Here is a 23,284-nt window from a genome sequence, read left to right as displayed (position 1 = left end):
GCAGGCCACTGCTGTCCGCGCTCTTCTCTGTCGGCCGCACATCTCTGCCTTGGCAAAATTCCTGTGTTGTTGTCAAACCGCGTTGCATTTTGGAGTGTATGTAAGCCCCCGTTTTCAAGTCCATTCGCTCATTTTTCCTTCCCCTGATGTAATGATAAATAGTGCTACGCTAGCGTTTTATTTATTGTGATAGGCTCATGTTTTACCGGTACTGCTGGGACGTCGTACCGGACCGTACCGCCTTACTTTCACCCCTGCTTTTATTACTACTGAATACCAACTATCAATCACTTAGATTATGTATTTTCAGGTAGAGATACATCGCAAAGCAACTGTTTTCTATCACTCTCTGTGTCTGCTCCACACAGACTGGACAAGTAAGCGCGCAATGGATTATGGTCATTGTAGTTAATTACCACTTTTTCTGCACTAAACTAGAATATTGGCCTGTTGGAAACCACAACTCCCTACTACAGTACATCGCACAGGTCGGACATGAGCTGATTTATCTCTAGAGAAATTGCATAGAGCTCACAGGGAAAGAAAAAAATAAAAATGAAATTCAAATAATTGAACCGACGTCGGTCAATTAGTAAAAATAAAAATGTATGTTTTGGTTAATCGCTCAGCACTTGTGTATATACTGTACCACAGTACTGTAGTACGCAGTACAGAGAGAAGAGGATTGGAGGGTGTCGGATATACATCCATAACAGGCTACTACTACTACATTATATTACAATATTTATATCCCATTTGTTTTATATGATGTTAAATAAATGTTATTGTTCTTACACATTGATGTGTGGGGTGTGGTGATTGTAAAAGAGTGGACTGGATGCTACTCCGTATTAGAAACTAGCAAATATGTTTTATTGACAATGAGCATAATATTTCCCCATCCCAAAATACTTTATATTGGCCCCTAAATGTTGCTGTTAATAAAGTTGTAGATTGAATATATCCTGCCTATGTGCTTTTCATAGAGTTATATTCAGTTTGCACACCTATTGTGTTTTTCCAGGTTTATTGAGAAAGAAAAAATCGACAGTGTTCATAAAAAGAAAATAATTCCAGCACACTGGCGATTGAGAATGCTCCACAAACATCTGGATGAATCTCTCAGCAACTCTGATGATCTGGGTTATGATCAAGATTATGTATTTTTTGAACGGGTACTAGGTTCTGAGATTTTATGATATGCATTATAGAGATTATTACAGGTCGTAAATGTAATCGCAAAATGAATAGATTTCCATGAGACAAATGTCGGCATTGTGTAGTTGATATCTGTAGAATTATAACGTCAGAGGTCCAAATGAAATCCCTGTTCAAAACTAAAGCAGTAGCACTGCCGTGTGGTCACAGAGTAAAACACTGATCTGTAATGTCATTCGTAACCATTTGCAATTGTAACAGTTCCCATCAAATATAAATTTTTCAACAGGCCATGTGGGTTCATCGGGGATCACCCCATTGGCTCTAATCCAGTTGAGATTTGATTTATTTAAACGAGATTATTTTAGGATTCTGAGTGACGCAGCGGTCTAATGAATTGCATCGCGGTGCTCGAGGCGTCACTACAGACTCGGGTTACGATCTCGGGCTGTATCACAACCGGCCGTGGTCGGGAGTCCCATAGTGCGGCGCACAATTGACCCAGCGTTGTCCGGGTTTGACCGGGTTAGGCTGTCATTGTAAATAAGAATTTGTTCTGAAACTGATTTTCCTAGTTAAATAAAGGTGAACAAAAATATATAGTGGTTTGCAAACCCGTGATTTCTCCAACACGTGGAACGCTTCAGTGAGTGAAATTACGTTGTTACTATTTTCCCCGCCCCGCAGCGCTTCTGTCCAACGTGTACACCGCTCCAGTTGTGGGACATGACGCCGCGCAGGACACGCGTGGTGAAAATAGTCATTGGTGTTCAGTAAAAATGACTACCGCTTCTTCTGAAATGCAAGCTCCCGGATTGAGCGAGGAACACAGTGAAACGCGTACAGAAAAGACCAAGGAGGAAAAGCAACCGGACACCGTTTCAGATGAACCGGGTGTTAGCAGCGTAGACGCACTGCTGAACATGGAAGTAAGGATCGCGGAATGCGGGCAAGACGGAGAAGAAGGGGACGGGAAACCTGCTTCAGAGGCACATGAGGAGGCTGCGGAAGCGGTGACAGCGGCGACAACAGTCGCAGCAGCAACAGGGGTCGCAGATGATGGTGATGAAGAAAACACGTTGGGATGCAAACTTGCTAAAACAGATGAGGATTGCTCGGACCCTGAGAAACAGAGTAGCCTAGTGGACGGTGGTGAGAATAGCGAGATAGTTAAAGATACAGTGAAGGAAAGTAAACCAGAATAACAGCGCGAGGAGAGCAAGTCGCCCGCTACAGTGAGTGACTGTGTGGGAAAAAGCAAAGTCCGTGACGATGCTCCGGAGCCCGGGCAGGCACCAGAGGTGGGGACCGCGAGGAGCTGGCGGTGGGAGACAAGCGGAGGACCATCGTAGAGATGTCATCATCGGACGGAGGGCCACTCAGCCGGGTGGATTCAGAGGACAGGTTGGTACATGGTAAACTATACAATTTCAAGATAAATGTTTGGAACACGGTGTTAATTTGTTTCATTTCCCCCAGGCTCTCAAACAAATAAGCTCACAGGAATGCTGACAGTGTCTGCAGTTGAGGCTACAATTTTTCCAATAACTAGTTGCTGGTGCTTTCATCAGCTCAGCTACGTTGTTGCCATGCAGATGTGGTGCCCTCCTTCCCGCTGCTGCGCCACAATCATATCCTGAAGGGATTTGTTAATGATTTGTGAAGCTTATGCAAAGTGTTGGCTACAAAACATTGGTAACACTTGCTCTTTCCACGACATAGACTGACCAGGTGAAAGCTACTATCCCTTATTGTGACAGGTTAAATAAGGATTTTTAAGCCCTGAGACAATCGAGACATGGATTGTGTATGTGTTCCGTTCAGAGGGTGAATGGTCAAGATAAAATATTTAAGTGCCTTTGAACCAGAGTATGGTAGTAGATGCCAGACGCACCAGTTTGAGTCAACAACTGCAACACTGCTGGGTTGGTCAATGTCAACAGTTTCCCAAGGGTGTTTATCAAGAATGGTCCACCATCCAAATGACCAGTGGTTGAAAACAGGTCATTGATGAAAGAGGACAACGGAGGCAGACGGGCTACAGTTAGTCAACTGACAGTCCAGTATAACATTGGTGCCCAAAGACCCATAAAATAATGCACAACTCGTCGTACCTTGACACCGTAGACACTAGAGGTCGACCGATTCATCGGAATGGCCAATTAATTAGAGCCGATTTCAAGTTTTTATAACAATCAGTAATCTGCCTTTTTGGACATCGATTATGGCCGAGTACATTGCAATCCACGAGGAGACTGCGTGGCAGGCTGACCACCTGTTACTCCACGAGGAGACTGCGTGGCAGGCTGGCCACCTGTTACTCCACGAGGAGACTGCGTGGCAGGCCGACCACCTGTTACTCCACGAGGAGACTGCGTGGCAGGCTGACTACCTGTTACTCCACGAGGAGACTGCGTGGCAGGCTGATCACCTGTTATGTGAGTGCAGCGTCAAAAGGAGACAAGGTAAGGTGCTAGCTAGCATTATCTTATAAAAAACAATCAATCTTCACATAATCACTAGTTAAGTCTATGATTTGATATTTGATAGAGCAGTCTGACTAAGTGGTGGTAGGCAGCAGCAGGCTCGTAAGCATTCATTCAAACAGCACTTTGCTGCGTTTTGCCAGCAGCTCTTCGCAATGCTTGAAGCACAGCGCTGTTTATGACTTCAAGCCTATCAACTCCTGAGATTAGGCTGGCAATACTAAAGTACCTATTAGAACATCTAATAGTCAAATGTATATGAAATACAAATGGTATAGAAAGAAATAGTCCTATAATTCCTATAATAACTACAACCTAAAACTTTTTACCTGGGAATATTTAAGACTCATGTTAAAAGGAACCACCAGCTTTCATATGATCTCATGTTCTGAGCAAGGAACTGAAACGTTAGCTTTCTTACATGGCACATATTGCACTTTTACTTTCTTCACCAACACTTTGTTTTTGCATTATTTAAACCAAATTGAACATGTTTCATTATTTATTTGAGACTACAAAGATTTTATCTATATACTATATTAAGTTCAAATAAAAGTGTTCATTGTTCATTATTACAAATATATATATAAAAATCTAATCGGTATCGGCTTTTTTTGGTCCTCCAATAATCGGTATTGGTATCGGCGTAAAAAAATCCTAATCAGTCGACCTCTAGTAGACACCGTACCTTGATACGAATGGGTTACGGCAGCCAAAGACCTTACACAAGTCCACTGCTTTCAGATAAAACAAGAAAGTGTGGTTGCAGTGGGCTAAGGAACAAAAACACTGGAGAAATGGAAAAACATTGTCTGGTCTGATGAGTCCTGGTTCCTGCTGATTGGAGGACTAGGGTATGGAGAGAACCACAGGAGTACATTCACCAGGAGTACATCCATCCATGCGTGTCAACATTGCAGGGTGGTGGGGTGTGTTTTCATGACACACATTGGGGCACTGATAAAAGTGGAGCAACGTTTGAATGCCACAGGAAGTCGGAACATCATTGCCAATCAGGTACATCCCTTCATGACAGTGGATTTGTTTTTCAGACGGATAACGCCCCAGGGCACAAGGCTTGTCCAGGAATGTTTCCACAAACATGATAGTGACTTCAGCTTACTGCAGTGGCCAGACACCAGATCTGTGGTATGAGACGGAACGAGCTATTCAGAGTAGAGATCTGCAACCAGCCAACTTGACAGAACCGTGGGAAGCGATGGAGACAACCCGGTGTTATGCTTTCGACACCTTGTAGAGTCCATGACCCGACGACTTGAGGCTGTTCTGAGGGCAACTAAATATTGGGAAGGTGTTCCTAATGTTTTGTACACTCGGGTGTGTCTGCAGGTCTTCATAAACCGGTAATGCATACTTCATTTAGCTTTTAGTCGTTTTGATTGAAACAAATATGTGCACTTTCATCTTGTAAATATCAACTGTGCCTCTGTTCTGTTCGTTCAGGCTGGAAGTCTGTTTTGCTTGACCGTTGCATTTGAATCAAGTGCTCGAATGTGTATCTTAAAACCCCCTGAAATGGTATGAGGGGCCAATCAGCAGCAGCAACGGCAGGTGACACACAGGCAGACTGTTCAAGTACAGTCGGGCTTCCAGACTTTACATAGGTTGCTTTAGACAGGCAGCCCAATTCTTTGGACCAATCAGATCAGCTTTGAAAAATATCTGATGTGAAAAGATCTTATGTGATTGGTCAAAAGACCCATTAGTGGATACAATATCAGAATGGGGCTGCCTGTGTAAATGCAGACTATATTCACAGCTGCACCTGTTCCTCATCGTCTGGCATGTTTAGCTTGTCAGAATAAAGACCTCTTGTTCACTAGATGGTTGTCTGATAGACTCACATTGAGATGTGTTATGGTGTATTTCCCTAGTCGCTTTACATCAGAATTATGACTGTGTGCATCTCTCTGTGTCTCTCTCTCTGTGTCTCTCTCTCTGTGTCTCTCTCTCTGTGTGTCTCGCTCTCTGTGTCACTCTCTCTCTCTCTGTGTCACTCTCTCTCTCTCTGTGTCTCTCTCTCTGTGTCACTCTCTCTCTCTCTGTGTCACTCTCTCTCTCTCTGTGTCTCTCTCTCTGTGTGTCTCTCTCTGTGTGTCTCTCTCTGTGTGTCTCTCTCTCTGTGTCTCTCTCTCTGTGTGTCTCTCTCTCTGTGTGTCTCTCTCTCTGTGTCTCTCTCTCTGTGTCTCTCTCTCTGTGTCTCTCTCTCTCTGTGTCTCTCTCTCTGTGTCTCTCTCTCTCTCTCTGTCTCTCTCTCTCTGTGTCTCTCTCTCTCTGTGTCTCTCTCTGTGTCTCGCTGTGTCTGTATCTCTCTCTGTCTCTCTCTCTCTGTGTCTCTCTCTCTGTGTCTCTGTCTCTCTCTCCCTCTCTCTCTCTGTGTCTCTCTCTCTGTGTCTCTCTCAGTCTCTCTGTGTCTCTCTGTGTCTGTCTCTCTCTGTGTCTGCCTCTCTGAGTCTCTGTCTCAGTATCAGCAGTACCCTGATGGACATGGAGAGCACGGTATCCAGCGGACGCTCCACCCCTGCCATGATGAATGGGCAGGGCAGTGCCACTCCAGTACCAAGGGCCAGGCAGTGGGGAACAGCTGCTGCTGGGACCAACGTGGCCTCTGTTTCACCTGCAGCCCAGACCTGTCTGAACACATCAGGGGCCTGCACGTCGACGGACAGAGAGGAGGGGTGGGTAGTATCAGGAACCAGGATAAAATAGGGTTGTGTTCATTTGGGAGAAAACCTTTTGAAACGGAGTAAAACAGGAAGGCACTAGCTGGACTTAAACCATCGTTTTAAACTGGTTTGCTACTTTTGGCCCTGATGAACATGACCCAGGCTTCTTTATATCAGATCAAATTTGATGACCAATTTATGCAGAAATCCAGGTATTTCCAAAGGGTCACTATCTCTAACTCTCTCTCCCCACTATCTCTAACTCTCTCTCCCCCCTATCTCTAACTCTCTCTCCCCACTATCTCTAACTCTCTCTCCCCCCTATCTCTAACTCTCTCTCCCCCATCTCCAACTCTCTCCCCAATCTCTCTCTCCCCCCATCACTAACTCTCTCCCCCCATCACTAACTCTCTCCCCCCATCTCTAACTCCCTCTCCCCCCATCTCTCTCTCTCCCCCCATCTACAACTCTGTCCCCCCCCCCCCCCCCCCCCCCCCCCCTGTGGAAGGGCTGTAAGGTGTACAACACTCCGTCCACCAGTCCAAGCTGGCTCCAGAGACACATGCTGACACACAGCGGAGACAAGCCCTTCAAGGTATGTATGGAATCCCTGCGGTAATTGAACCCACAATTTTAGTATTGTTAGCAGGTCTCTGCGGTTTTCTGAATGGTGAGCTGCCTATCACTGACCCTTGCTCTCTCTCCTTGCTCTCTCTCCTCGCTCTCTCTCTCCCTCTCTCTCTCTCTCTCTGTCTCTGTCTCTGTCTCTGTCTCTCTCAATTCAATTCAATTCAAGGGGCTTTATTGGCATGGGAAACATGTGTTGCCAAAGCAAGTGAGGTAGATAATATACAATATCTCTCTCTCTCGTGGTGGGGGGCTGCAATGCCAGCTTTGCATCGCAGGGGGGGCTAGCGCGCCACGTGCCCACCCACTTCAGTCAGCTCCTCTAAGCAGTCCAGTCAGTCTAGACTCAAGGAAGAGTCTCCCTCTAAAGCTGGGCTTACTAAGAGGAAGAAACAAACGCAGATGAACAAACGCAGGCGCTCGCTACGTACGTACCTACTACAGTGCTGTGTGTGAAAAATCTAATTTTATTTGTCACATGCTTCATAAACAACAGGTGTAGACTAACAGTGAAATACTAACAGGTATTTGTTCAACAATGCAGAGATAAAGATACAAAATAGAAACAATGAAACAAGGAATAAATACACAGTCAATAACAATAACAAGTTAAAATAACATGTCTATTTACAGGAAGTACCGAGTCGAAGTGCAGGGGTAGGAGGTAATTGAAGTAACGACAGTAAAATTTCAAATTAATAGCCTGGCTGTTTATTTTCTTAAATCACTAAACACAACAGGCGCTTATTAAAGACAGGCTTCTAAAACAGCCAAGAATGTATTTCCTTCATGACCTCAGCTTTTGCTCATTTGCATAGTTAATTGTTTAATTCCAGCATTCATTACGAGCATTTTAATCAACTTCTTCATTTCCTGCACGAATGTGTTAACATTTACACAGTGTCACATTTTCTCTTGTCTTAGTGTGCCTCTATATACCAGTCAAAAGTTTGGTCGGGTTCAAGTCCGGGCTCTGGCTGGGCCACTCAAGGACATTCAGAGACTTTTCCTGAAGCCACTCCTGCGTTGTCTTGGCTGTGTGCTCACACGGAACCCAAACCGCCTGCGCTCGTGCGCTATCGTGCATACATTTATTTTGCACACCCACACCAAACGCGATCACAACACGCAGGTTAAAATATCAAAACAAACACTGAACCAATTACATTAATTTGGGGACAGGACGATAAGCATTAAACATGTATGTCAATTTAGCTAGTTAGCTTGTTCTTGCTAGCTAACGTTAATTTGTCCTATTTAGCTAGCTTGCCGTTGCTAGCTAATTTGTCCTGGGATATAAACATTGAGTTGTTATTTTACCTGAAATGCACAAGGTCCTCTACTCTGACAATTAATCCACACATAAAACGGCCAACCGAATCGTTTCTAGTCATCTCTCCTCCTTCCAGGATTTTTCATCTTTGAACTTATATGGTGATCGCATCTAAACTTTCATAGTATTACCACGACAACCGGCAACAAAGTTCGTCTTTCAATCACCCACGTGGGCATAATCAATGAGGAGATGGCACCTGCTTCTATAAACCAATGAGGAGATGGGAGAGGCAGGACTTTCAGCGCGATCTGCGTCAGAAATAGGAATGACTTCTATTTTAGCCCTTAGCAACGCATACGCTCGTTGACGCTCGCGAGCAGTGTGGGTGCAATAATTGAATAATATGGATTTCTGAATTTATTTTGCAACGCTCTTGCACGTGACGTCTCCGGTCTGGTCAGCATGTTAAGCTCCGGTACCGCTTGCTTTGCGATAGCAGAGAAAACAGTCTATGACTGGGGTGGCTGGAGTCTTTGACAATTTTTTGGGGGCCTTCCTCTGACACCACCTAATATAGAGGTCTTGGATGGCAGGAAGCTTGGCCCCGGTGATGTACTGGGCCGTACGCAGTACACTCTGTAGTGCCTTGCGGTTGGAGGCCGAGCAGTTGCCATACCAGGCAGTGATGCAACCAGGATGCTCTCGATGGTGCAGTTGTAGAACTTTTTGAAGACCTGAGAATCCATGCCAAATCTTTTCAGTCTCCTGAGGGGGAATAGGCATTGTTGTGCCCTCTTCACGACTGTGTTGGTGTGTTTGGACCATTACAGTTCCTTGGTGATGTGGACACCGAGGAACTTGAAGCTCTCAACCCGCTCCACTACAGCCCTGTCGATGAGAATGGGAGCGTGCTCGGCCCTCCGTTTCCTGTAGTCCACGATCAGCTCCTTTGTCTTGCTGACGTTGAGGGAGAGGTTGTTGTCCTGACACCACGCTGCCTCATTGTTGTTTGTGATCAGGCCTACCACCCTCCTGTCGTCAGCAAACTTGATAATAGTTTTTGAGTCGCAGGCGGCCATTTTGTGAACATGGAGTATAGGAGGGGACGTAGCACACACCCCCGGGGGCCTCCCTGTGTTGATGGTAAGTGTGGCAGATGTGTTGTTGCCTACCCTCACCATCTGGGGGCGGCCCATCGGGAAGTCCAGGATCCAGTTGCAGTCACACACTCTACACAATGCTTTAGCCTCAATGACTTTGGTCATCTGTAAAGATAGATTAGAATTGGACCACACACTCACAGAAACCCAATTCGTTTTAAGGCTCCCGAGTGATGCAGCAGTCTAAGTCACTGCATCTCAGTGCTAGAGGAGTCACTACAGACCCTGGTTCGTTCCCGGGCTGTATCACAACCGGCCTTGATCGGGAGTCCCATAGGGCCATGCACAATTGGCCCAGCGTCGTCCGGGTTAGGGGAGGGTTTGGCCGGGGTGGGCCGTCATTGTAAAATAAAAATGTGTTCTTAACTGACATTCCTAGTTAAAGAAAGGTTAAATAAAATGGAAGTTCCTTGGGGCATGTGAAGTGCTCACCATTTCACAACTGAAAACTGTCACCTGGGGTTTTTCACCTCACCTAGCATACACGTTCAGGTATCTCCCTCGCGGCCTTGAACACACATACACACAGGGAACAGAACTGAAAACCCGGAGAAGGTTGACATTTTTTTAGGAACAGAACCAGAACTGGGAACAAAAGTGATCTCTAGTTTTCCAGGAAAAGAAACATTTATACATTCTTAATATCTAGTATATAATTCTGTAATTCAGTGTCATGATGCTAGTAAGAGCCTAAACACATTCCAACTCGTGTCATGTATTGATGTTTCAAGCCAAGCTCCCTCCATATCCACCACTCTCTCTACCCACCTGTGAAATTTCTGTCGCGTTTCGCGCCTGCACTTATATGAATGCAAACAAGTACCTTGCCTGTTCCATAGCAAGCTGCTCTAGCCGCGTTATTGGTGGAGTAAGTTAATAAACTCAATGTAATAAAACTGTTGATTTCAAGGGATCAAACGTGAATGAAAAGGAACTATATGAACCATTTAGTAGTAGTTTTTGGGGGATTCAGAACTTTATGTCGTAACACTGGAACGGAACTAAAAAAAATAGAGTTTTCTGTTCAGAATGAAAAGATTGGAAAATAATTTTGGTTCCAACCCTCAAAATATTACTTCTCACTTGTGACAGCACTCGGGAGGAAGTCAGGATGTTGTCTGGCTCTTTGTCAGGAGAAGTGTGACAGCACTCGGGAGGAAGTCAGGATGTTGTCTGGCTCTTTGTCAGGAGAAGTGTGACAGCACTCGGGAGGAAGTCAGGATGTTGTCTGGCTCTTTGTCAGGAGAAGTGTGACAGCACTCGGGAGGAAGTCAGGATGTTGTCTGGCTCTTTGTCAGGAGAAGTGTGACAGCACTCGGGAGGAAGTCAGGATGTTGTCTGGCTCTTTGTCAGGAGAAGTGTGACAGCACTCGGGAGGAAGTCAGGATGTTGTCTGGCTCTTTGTCAGGAGAAGTGTGACAGCACTCGGAGGAAGTCAGGATGTTGTCTGGCTCTTTGTCAGGAGAAGTGTGACAACACTCGGGAGGAAGTCAGGATGTTGTCTGGCTCTTTGTCAGGAGAAGTGTGACAGCACTCGGGAGGAAGTCAGGATGTTGTCTGGCTCTTTGTCAGGAGAAGTGTGACAGCACTCGGGAGGAAGTCAGGATGTTGTCTGGCTCTTTGTCAGGAGAAGTGTGACAGCACTCGGGAGGAAGTCAGGATGTTGTCTGGCTCTTTGTCAGGAGAAGTGTGACAGCACTCGGAGGAAGTCAGGATGTTGTCTGGCTCTTTGTCAGGAGAAGTGTGAGAGTAGGACAGACAGCTCTTTTCTAAATATATTTTGACATGGAAAATACCCTTGATTGATTTTCAGCCAACCAGGCAACACATTCTTTCAACTCTAACCCCGTTCTATTGAATAATATGTTCTGCTCATAGTTAATGTACACATTTGTAGTTAAAAAGGAACCTACTCAGCCCTGTTTAATGTAGTACTAATGTAGTACTAATGTAGTACTAATGTAGTACTAATGTAGTACTAAAGCAACAATTAACCTTTTTAAAAAGCTGTGTCATTTCACTATGTTGTCATACTGATGATCTTCACCAGGAGTGGTGCTGGTCTGGTCTCGCTGCTGTCTCGCTGCTGTCTCGCTGCCGTCTCACTGCTGTCTCGCTGCTGTCTCACTGTCGTCTCACTGTCTCACTGTCGTCTCACTGTCGTCTCACTGCTGTCTCACTGCTGTCTCACTATCTCACTGCCGTCTCACTGCCGTCTCACTGCCGTCTCACTGTCTCACTGCCGTCTCACTGCCGTCTCGCTGCTGCCTCGCTGCCGTCTCACTGCCGTCTCGCGCTGCCTCGCTGCCGTCTCACTGCCGTCTCGCTGCCGCCTCGCTGCCGCCTCGCTGCCGCCTCGCTGCCGTCTCGCTGCCGTCTCGCTGCCGTCTCGCTGCCGTCTCGCTGCCGTCTCGCTGCCGTCTCACTGTCTCGCTGCCGTCTCGCTGCCGTCTCGCTGCCGTCTCGCTGCTGTCTCGCTGCTGTCTCACTGTCTCGCTACTGTCTCGCTGCTGTCTCACTGCCGTCTCACTGCCGTCTCACTGCCGTCTCGCTGCTGTCTCGCTGCTGTCTCGCGGCTGTCTCACTGTCTCGCGGCTGTCTCACTGTCTCGCGGCTGTCTCACTGTCTCGCTGCTGTCTCACTGCTGTCTCACTGCTGTCTCACTGCCGTCTCACTGCCGTCTCACTGTACCTCCTCACCTCTCATCCCAGACTCTCTCTGCTCTCATACCAGTGTCTCCTCTTCCACCAGCGAGACCTCATGATTTCTTTGACACCCAGACCATGGATGCCATCAGACACCGGGCCATCTTCCTCAACCTGGCTACTACACACACGGAGAGCACCGGCAACGGACACAGTGTGGTGTTTCATAGCATGGTTAGTCAACCACTTTAAAAACACTTGGTCCTGCTACAACAATCCACAAGGACTAGTGGATCTCTGAATCCCAAATCGAGCCCTAGCCCCTTGGTACCTTGGAGATCTAAGAGGATTGGATAGGTGTTAGCAATATGTGAGTCACCACCTGGATTCAGTCCAATGTAGCAACATTTGAAAAGGTGATTTTTCCATTGGAGAGAGACTCAGCGATTCAAAACAGTACATCATACACTGCAGTTCAGGAACAAAGGGAAAGTCTGCTTTGAAAGTTGATCAACTTGTAGTAGTCGTCCATCACAACTGATACTAGTAGTAGTAGTAGTATCAGTAGTAGTAGTAGTAGTAGTAGTAGTAGTAGTAGTAGTATCAGTAGTAGTAGTATCAGTAGTAGTAGTAGTAGTAGTAGTATCAGTAGTAGTAGTAGTATCAGTAGTAGTAGTATCAGTAGTAGTAGTAGTAGTAGTATCAGTAGTAGTAGTAGTAGTAGTATCAGTAGTAGTAGTAGTGTCAGTAGTAGTATCAGTAGTAGTAGTAGTAGTAGTAGTATCAGTAGTAGTAGTAGTGGTATCAGTAGTAGTAGTGGTATCAGTAGTAGTAGTAGTAGTAGTAGTAGTATCAGTAGTAGTAGTAGTAGTGGTATCAGTAGTAGTAGTAGTATCAGTAGTATCAGGAGTAGTAGTAGTATCAGTAGTAGTATCAGTAGTAGTAGTAGTAACAGTAGTAGTAGTAGTAGTATCAGTAGTAGTAGTGGTATCAGTAGTAGTAGTATCAGTAGTAGTAGTAGTAGTAGTATCAATCAAATTTCAATCAAATTTATTTATAAAGCCCTTCTTACATCAGCTGATATCTCAAAGTGCTGTACAGAAACCCAGCCTAAAACCCCAAACAGCAAGCAATGCAGGTGTAGAAGCACGGTGGCTAGGAAAAACTCCCTAGAAAGGCCATAACCTAGGAAGAAACCTAGAGAGGAACCAGGCTCTGAGGGGTGGCCAGTCCTCTTCTGTCTGTGCCGGGTGGAGATGATAACAGAACATAACCAAGACGTTCAAATGTTCATAAATGACCAGCATGGTCCAATAATAATCACAGTGGTTGTCGAGGGTGCAACATTTCAGCAACTCAGGAGTAAATGTCAGTTGGCTTTTCATAGCCGATCATTCAGAGTATCTCTACTGCTTCTTGAAACGGGTCATATATATATATATATATATATATATATATATATATATATATAGGTCAAGTTGAATCAGAGGACAAGATGGAGCTACCACCATATTGCTTTACCCAATCATCTGAGTCTCCAAGGGTTTTTATGTATTAGGGTCAAGGGGTTGATTTGGGATTCCGAGATTCCCCTCATCCTGAAAATGTTCTCACATCCCTTTGTGCTGTGTTTTGGATCCGTCTTTCACACTTCAAACTCTAGGGGGCTGTTTTTGTGAATATAGTCTGTCGTCTCACTGAAGGTTTTCTCAGTGCACTTGCAGTGACCCTTGTGAATGTCCCTAGGGTGGGTAGACAGGAGAGACAAGAGGGGTCTGTTTTGGTGTTAAGACAGTTATTTCTGTTATTATATTCTGAGTTTGAACTGCATCAACACACGAAGACCTCTGGGGGGACATGTGCTGCTTCCCAAATGACTCCCTATGTCCTACATATCCATAGGACTCTGTTTCAAACTAGTGCACTATAGTATTTTTATTTCACCTTTTATTTAACTAGGCAAGTAGAACAAATTTCTTAATTTACAAACCCTCCCCTATCCCAGACGACGCTGGGCCAATTTCGCGCCCGCCCTATGGGACTCCCGATCAAGGCCAGTTGTGATACAGCCCGGGATCAAACCAGGGTCTGTAGTGAAGCCTCTAGCATTGAGATGCAGTGTCTTAGACCGCTGAGCCACGGCGTCACTCAGGATAGGGTGGCATTTGGCTTGTATTTTTTTTATATATATTTTTTTTCTCTCTTTTTCTCTTGCTGATTGATTTGGTCTATCCCTACCAGACGTGTTAAAATACCAAAACTAACTATGAACCAGCTATATTAATTTGGGGAAAGGTGGAAACACACATGAAACATTCATGGACATTTAGCTGGCTGTTGCTAGTTAATTTATCCTGGGAAATAAACATTGGATTGTTATTTTACCTGAAATGCGTATGGTCCTTTTTTTCTGGATCTTTGTAGAAGTTTGACCCACGTTGAGTTCTCTACTCCAACAGTTAATCCACGGATAAAAAGTGTATCAAAAGTGGAAACCTACTTTGTTTTCTTTGATACATTTATCCTCGTTGTTCTTCTTCTTCTTCTTTGGACTTTATATATGGTGGTTGGCAACCAACTTTAAGGTGCATTACCACCACCAACTGGACTGGAGTGTGGACCTCAGTTCCTCTGTCCATTACCCACGCGGCTGCATGCTCGTAAACACCAATGAGGGAGATGGAAGAGTCGGGACTTGCAGCGCGTCACGGATTAAAACAGAACCAAGTTGTAGTTTGCCTCCTCGCTATGCAGACGCCTGTTGGCTCACGTGGGTGAAATGATTGAATTATTGAAATATGGCTGAGAAAGTTCAAGGAGAGGGGCTACAAAAATGATCAGATTAATATTGCCATTGAGAAAATTCAAAAACAAAACGAGACATTACCTTTTTAAAAGGTCAGTCTCGCAAAAAGACGCATTCTTGTGTTCTAACTACCCACTATTCAAAGTGCTCTGAACAAATTAAGGGAATTGTTCATTGGCACATTCTAAAATCCGATGATTGTCTCGGTAATGTGTTTTCGGACCTTCCCTTGGTCGTATTCTCGCGAGAAATCTCAGAGACCAATTGGTAAGCTCTGATTTACCACCCAAAAATATTCCTGAACAACGTCTATTTGCGCCCCTACTGGATGGAAATTACAAATGTAATGGCTGTGCTCAATGCAATGGCACTTATAAATGTAGATCCTTCAAACACCCACAAACAGGGAAATCGATCCCAATCAAAGGTGTCATCACGTGCTCCACTAAGGCAGTTATTTATCTTATAACTTGTCTTTGTGGTAAAATGTATGTGGGTAAAACAAAGCGCCGAAACGTTGGTAATTACATTTTTGCATCTGAGCTCCCAGTGTGAGGCTCTCTTTGATTTTCAAGTTTTCTACTCCGCTAGCCAGCACCTCGTCTAAATAGCTGTGCGTTTCTTTTTCTTCTAGATTGAAATGATTTGTATAACATATTCATGTGTACATTTAATTTGCATCGCACGAGGTCTGGTCAGCATGTTAAGCTTTCTCAGCTTGTGTGGTGAATTATTTTTCAGCCATGTATTCATAGCTGGGTACCTGAGTAGGGAGTGTCCATGTGCAGAGTGAAATGTTTTTTTTTTATGAATGACTGTCTGTGATATCATCGAGCACCACTAGAGAGCACTGTGTCCACTTCAGTAAACTACTTTCAGGTTGGTTGGAATGTCAATGGAATGGTAATGTCACTAGGCAGTACCCCATGGGTTGGTCTGAACACATTCCCACACTCTCATTGCAATACTCTATCACTTCTGGGGCTAATTCATTCTAATTGATCTTTTAGCACAATTTTCCAAATGCCTGTATCGCAATAATCACATTTAGTTTCTTTTTAATTGTTTTCTATTTTTTTTTACGAGCGTTTGTACGTTTGTTCTCATGTTGTCTTTTTGGTCTCGTAACTCTTTCTGCTGTGACTGTGAATCTACCCATTTACACACATACAGCCCCTCCCCCAACACACATACAGCCCCTCCCCCAACACACATACAGCCCCTCCCCCCACACCAAACCCCTCCCCCCAACACCAAGCCTCTCCCCCATCACCAAGCCTCTGCCACGCACAATAACAAAGTTGAGAGATTTTATTTATTTAACCTTTATTTAACCAGGAAGGGCTCATTGAGATTTAAAATCTATTTTTCAAGAGTGTCCTGGCCAAGATAGGCAGCACCAAGTCATTACACAAATTACAGACAAACAACATGAAAAACTTCAAGTAATCTAGTAAAAACCATAGAATTCACAAGAGTATAACGAAATCAAAAACAGCAAATTAAAAACATTGACAGGTCAGGGAATCAGTCTCAAGATCATTCACCAGTGATTTAAAAATACCAATCGGGACAAGTTCTTCCAGTTTAAAAGTATTTTGTAAGGCGTTCCAAGACGATGGCGCAGAGTACATAAAAGCCCTTTCACCAAATTCAGTTTGGACATTTGGAACAGTTAGCAGGATAAAGTCCATAAAATAACCTCACACTCAACGTCAACAAAACTAAGGAGATGATTGTGGACTTCAGGAAACAGCAGAGGGAACACCCCCCTATCCACATCGATGGAACAGTAGTGGAGAGGGTAGCAAGTTTTAAGTTCCTCGGCATACACATCACAGACAAACTGAATTGGTCCACTCACACAGACAGCATCGTGAAGAAGGCGCAGCAGCGCCTCTTCAACCTCAGGAGGCTGAAGAAATTCGGCTTGTCACCAAAAGCACTCACAAACTTCTACAGATGCACAATCGAGAGCATCCTGGCGGGCTGTATCACCGCCTGGTATGGCAACTGCACCGCCCTCAACCGTAAGGCTCTCCAGAGGGTAGTGAGGTCTGCACAACGCATCACCGGGGGCAAACTACCTGCCCTCCAGGACACCTACACCACCCGATGTCACAGGAAGGCCATAAAGATCATCAAGGACATCAACCACCCGAGCCACTGCCTGTTCACCCCGCTATCATCCAGAAGGCGAGGTCAGTACAGGTGCATCAAAGCTGGGACCGAGAGACTGAAAAACAGCTTCTATCTCAAGGCCATCAGACTGTTAAACAGCCACCACTAACACTGAGTGGCTGCTGCCAACACACTGACACTGACTCAACTCCAGCCACTTTAATAATGGGAATTGATGGGAAATGATGTAAATATATCACTAGCCACTTTAAACAATGCTACCTTATATAATGTTACTTACCCTACATTATTCATCTCATATGCATACGTATATACTGTACTCTATATCATCGACTGTATCCTTATGTAATACATGTATCACTAGCCACTTTAAACTATGCCACTTTGTTTACATACTCATCTCATTTGTACATACTGTACTCGATACCATCTACTGTATCTTGCCTATGCTGGTCTGTACCATCACTCATTCATATATCCTTATGTACATATTCTTTATCCCCTTACACTGTGTACAAGACAGTAGTTTTGGAATTGTTAGTTAGATTACTTGTTGGTTATTACTGCATTGTCGGAACTAGAAGCACAAGCATTTCGCTACACTCGCATTAACATCTGCTAACCATGTGTATGTGACAAATAAAATTTGATTTGATTTGATTTGAAGTCCAGCGAACGAAGAGAGTACCCACCACATTTCTGGACAATAAAAATGCACAAATAAAAAGGTAGTAAACCCAAAATGGCTTTGTAAATAAAAGTATACCAGTGACTGAGCCTATGAGTGACTAGAGAAGGCCAGCCAACCCTGGTATACAAAGTGCAGTGGTGCATAAAGGTTTTGCAGTTTAAAATACATCTCAAAGTGCCATGGTAAAGAGTATCAACTGATCTCAAACACTGAGCGGAAGCATTCATATATAAAATATCCCCATAGTCTAGTAAAGGCATAAATGTAGCTGATACTAGCCTCCTTCTGGCTTCAAAAGAAAAACAGGCCTTATTCCTAAAATAAAATCCCAATTTCAGCTTTAATTTTTTTGTAAGTTGTTGAATATGCAATTTAAAAGAGAGGCCGTCATCAATTAAAATTCCAAAATATTTATATGAGGACACAACCTCAATCTCCTTGCCATGACATGTAGTAATAGGTGAAAGGTTCAGAGGTCTATTTATTGCTTTAGAAAACACCATTAGTTTAGTTTGGTCAGTATTGAGGATAAGCTTCAATTGACACAAGGTATGTTGAACAGTATAAAAAGCAGTTTCCAAGTTCTGGAAAGCTTTTGTAAGAGACGAGGCACAACAGTAAATAACAGTATCATCAGCATAAAAATGAAGTTGCGCATTTTGGACATTTTTGTCTAAATCATTTATATAAATAGTGAATAAGAGAGGACCAACTACAGAGACTTGGGGCACACCATTAAAGACAGACAATTTAACAGACATAAGCCCATCAAATTGAGTTGACTGAGTTCTATCAGACAGATAGTTAGCAAACCATGCAACTGCATGCTCTGAAAGACCTACACTCGACAATCTCTGCCTTTAGTATAGCATGATCAACTGTATCAAACGCCTTAGAGAGATCAATAAAAAGTGAGACATTGTAGTTTTTTGTCAAGGGCTTCAGTGATGTCATTTAAAACCTTCATGGCTGCTGTAATTGTGCTATGCTTCTTCCTGAAGCCCAATTGAGATCCCTCCTTCCTCTCGGACAGCAAGCGGTTTCAACTCGGTATTTGTGGTTTTGGTCCAACAGAATGGGTCATATGAAACACACATTTGAGACATTCATTTACTGTGAGAGGAGAAAAGAACCTTTCCAACGATACACTTGGTTATGTCTCAACTACTCAAATATCACTCCGAGCAGAACTCTATACTAAAACGGCAGTATCAGTGAGCATTGATACCGCTAGCAGCATTTTAGCCAAAGACTGTTATACTAGCTGTCTAGTATGTGTTTTTATAAATGTTGCAATAAGCGTAAAACACAATTATATATAAACAACTCGTTCTCATTCTGAGAAACAAGGTAGTCCACTTGATTTCAACATGTGAACAAAGTGGACAGACTAGCCTGCTGTTCAAACAGCTGGAGACGGACAGAAAGGTGAGTTCATAACAATTCAACTGTTCTACCTTCTTAGCTAGCAAATAGATCCTTGTTGGCTAGCAAATAGATCCTTGTTGGCTAGGAAATAGATCCTTGTTAGCTAGCAAATAGATCCTTGTTGGCTAAACTTGAAATATAAAGATTAGCAGGCTAATCATTAGCACGTGGGCTTGTGCTTGAGAGATTGTTTAAGACCTGTGTTCATTTTCTATAATGTCTGCTGCAAGACGTTGGTCATTAGTGAAAGTGCATTATGCAGGGTTCTGGTTACATTTGTAACAAAAAGGGAATTTTCATAAACAGACTTGAAAGACAGATCAGTGACTATTGCTAAAAAAAGCAGGCTCAACTATTTTGATAAAATAATAAAATAATTAGTGGGCCTGATGTTTGTGGAAGGTTTATATTTAGCCTGGGTATAACTTCACACGTCCTGAATTCATTAGGTTATTGCTGACTGTATGAAATGCAGTGTATTTTACAACAAAGCTGAAATGGTCCACCCACACAGACAGTGTGGTGAAGAAAGTGCAACAGCGCCTCTTCAACCCTCAGGAGGATGAAGAAATTCGGCTTGGCCCCTAAGACGATTTTTAGGTCATTATCGCCCAGCCTTAATGTAATGTTTTAATACTTGCTGCTACAGCGGACCCTAATGAACACGACCCACCATAAAGGTATGATACATTTCAACTATGTTTTTTTGTAAGAAAACATTTGTTTTAAATCTAGATATATCGTCAATCAGTCATAAGTCAAAAAAAGAAAAGCTAGATATGATTTTTAGGCCATATCGCCCAATACTAATCACTTCCCAGTACCTGATTAGTTCCTAGTTAACAGAGCAGGAATAACACTTATCACTGCTACAGGCCCAGTCTGCCTAGTCTCTATTCTGGAGCCCAGGGTCTGTGCCAGGCTGTATACTGCTTTACGCTGCCCTGCTTCTCCTCTCAACACTGTCAAACCAGGGTGAAATCCTGCTCTGTGCTGTTGAGGCCATGGACGGTCGGACACACACACCCAACCTCACTCCTCCCACTGTGTCCTCCTGGCTCCAGTTCAGAGCATGTGAGTTTCTCAGGGAGTCAATCTCAGAGACCAAGAGTCACGACCAGAGATGGCCTCTCCTCTTTTCATAACTGAACAGGTGTACAACGAAGGTCTGAAGCTGTGGTGAATCACTCCTGAGTTGGGCTTTACTCCCTCTTCCTCTGTGCTTCACATCACTGCGCCACGCTAACATGTGCATTGACTTCTCACCTCCAAACGGGCTCATTATGCATCGCTGCACTACATCCTCAAAAGAGCCTGTCCTGTTGCCAAATAAAAAAAAGATCAATGCTTTAGCAAACACACACACACACACACACACACACACACACACACACACACACACACACACACACACACACACACACACACACACACACAAACACACACAAACACACACACAAACACCAAACACACACACACAGCATACACACACACACACAAACACCAAACACACACAAACACCAAACACACACAGCGCACACACACACAAACACCAAACACACACAGCATACACACAGAAACACCAAACACACACACACACAAACACGCAGCATACACACTCACGCAGCATACACACACACGCAGCATACACACACACGCAGCATACACACACGCAACACACACACACGCAGCATACACACACACACACACACACACACACACACACACACACACAGCATACACACACACACACACACAAACACCAAACACACACAAACACCAAACACACACACACACACACCACACACAAACACCAAACACACACACACACACACACACAGCATACACACACACACACAAACACCAAACACACACAGCGCACACACACACACACACACACAAACACCAAACACACACAAACACCAAACACACACAGCATACACACAGAAACACTAAACACACACACACACACAAACACACAGCATACACACTCACGCAGCATACACACACACGCAGCATACACAAACACGCAGCATACACACACACGCAGCATACACACACACGCAGCATACACACACACACACACGCAACACACACAAACACGCAGCATACACACACACGCAGCATACACACACACGCAGCATACACACACACGCAGCATACACACACACGCAGCATACACACACACACACGCAGCATACACACACACACACGCAGCATACAGACACACACACGCAGCATACACACACACACACACAGCATACACACACACACACACACACACACACAGCATACAAACACAAAACACACACAGCATACACACACAGCACACCAAACACACACAGCATACACACACAGCACACCACACACACACACAGCACACCAAACACACACACAGCACACCAAACACACACACAGCACACCAAACACACACACACACAGCACAGCATACACACACAGCACAGCATACACACACAGCACAGCATACACACACAGCACAGCATACACACACAGCACAGCATACACACACAGCACAGCATACACACACAACGCAGCATACACACACACACGCAGCATACACACACACACGCAGCATACACACACACACGCAGCATACACACACACACACCAAAACACAAACACACAGCACACCAAACACACAGCACACAGCCGGCCAATAATTTAAAAGGCGATAAGAAAAAGTCTTGAAGAGGTTAAGCGAGGTAACCACATTCTGGAACAGAGCCTGGGGAGTGGAAACAGAGCCAGCAGAGGGGGAGGGGGGAGGAAATAAGGAGATGGGGGGGGGAAGAGGAGGGGGGGGCAAGAAGGAGAGATGAGGGGTGGGGGGCAAGAAGGAGAGATGAGGGGTGAGGGGCAAGAATGAGGGGTGAGGGGCAAGAAGGAGAGATGAGGGGTGGGGGGCAAGGAGAGATGGGGGAGAGACCGAGGGAAGAAGATAAATGGAGAGGGAGAATATGGGGGAGAGAGAGACTGGGAGGGAGAATATAGGAGAGAGAGACCGGGAGGGAGACAGAGAGCGAGGAGGAGGAGGAGGGTGAAGAGGAGGTCCAGGTCAGATGGAATGGGAAGGAGGGCTGACCGGTTGGAGAAAAATTACAAAAAGAGCATCCATCCATTGTCCTACTCTCTGACCCGTATGGTTAGGTCCACAGCTGAGGGCCAGCCAGGGAGGCTGTGTGTCTCCCCAAGGGCCATACAGACTCACCCTGGCCTGGGGAGAGGAGTAGCCCTGGAGGGGTGGAGGAGTGGAGGTCCTGGGAAGGTGTCCAGTGGACTTCCTGGTGTGTGTGTGTGTTTTCAGTTTGTGTGTTCCCTGTGTGTGATCCTTGATGTTTACGATGGGATATTTTTGTTATCCGGCCAAACTGCGTCATCCTGAGCTTCACCCCTGACACCAGACAGGCACCCCCCTCTCCTTCACTCACTCCTCTCGCCCCCTCACAATTCTCCCCCTCACTCACCCGTTCTCCCTCTCATTCACTCATGCCTTTCCCCCTTACTGGCCCTCCCCCTCACTGTTTGTTCTACAGTTTCACTCTCTCTCCCCTCTCTCTCCCCTCTCTCCCTCACTCTCTCACACTCTCACCCTCACTATCTCACCCTCGCTTTCTCACTCTCTCTCTCCCACCCTTCTGTCCCTCTTTCACCCTCACTCTCTCTCACCCTTCAATCGCTCTCTCACCCTTCTCTCTTTTTCTCTCTCTCTCTCTGTCTGTCGCAGTGGAAGATAAACCTATATCTATCACTCTGGACACTCAGACCTGTTGTTTGATAAGGCTTTCAGGGTTGTGTTCATTAGGGTACAATGTTACAAAACATTAGGCACAAAACGGAAGAAAACCAACTGAAACAGGGAGAAATTACTTGAACATGGCCATTAAGAAACATTCATTTTTATATTCAGTTGAAGTCAGAAGTTTACATACTGTCACACCCTGACCTGAGAGCCTTTTTATGTCTCTATTTTGGTTTGGTCAGGGTGTGATTTGGGTGGGCATTCTATGTTATGTTTTCTATGTTTCTTTATTTCTATGTTTTGGCCGGGTATGGGTTCTCAATCAGGGACAGCTGTCTATCGTTTTCCCCTCCTTCAGTGTGGGTAGTTAACTTTGTTTGTGGCATATAGCCCTTAATCTTCACGGTTGTGTTGTAGA

The 23,284-nt window shown here is 44.8% G+C and overlaps 1 pseudogene; it reads left to right on the top strand.

The window, feature by feature from the left end:
* The first annotated feature begins 1,937 nt into the window (after window positions 1–1,937).
* The window catches only part of LOC139383161 (zinc finger protein aebp2-like), a 62,877-nt pseudogene continuing 41,530 nt past the window's right edge, over window positions 1,938–23,284 (top strand).

Source organism: Oncorhynchus clarkii, chromosome 2 (assembly GCF_045791955.1).
Source record: "Oncorhynchus clarkii lewisi isolate Uvic-CL-2024 chromosome 2, UVic_Ocla_1.0, whole genome shotgun sequence".
Taxonomy (NCBI): domain Eukaryota; kingdom Metazoa; phylum Chordata; class Actinopteri; order Salmoniformes; family Salmonidae; genus Oncorhynchus; species Oncorhynchus clarkii.
The sequence above is the reverse complement of the archived record's forward strand: the minus strand, read 5'-3'. Positions and strand labels throughout refer to the sequence as shown.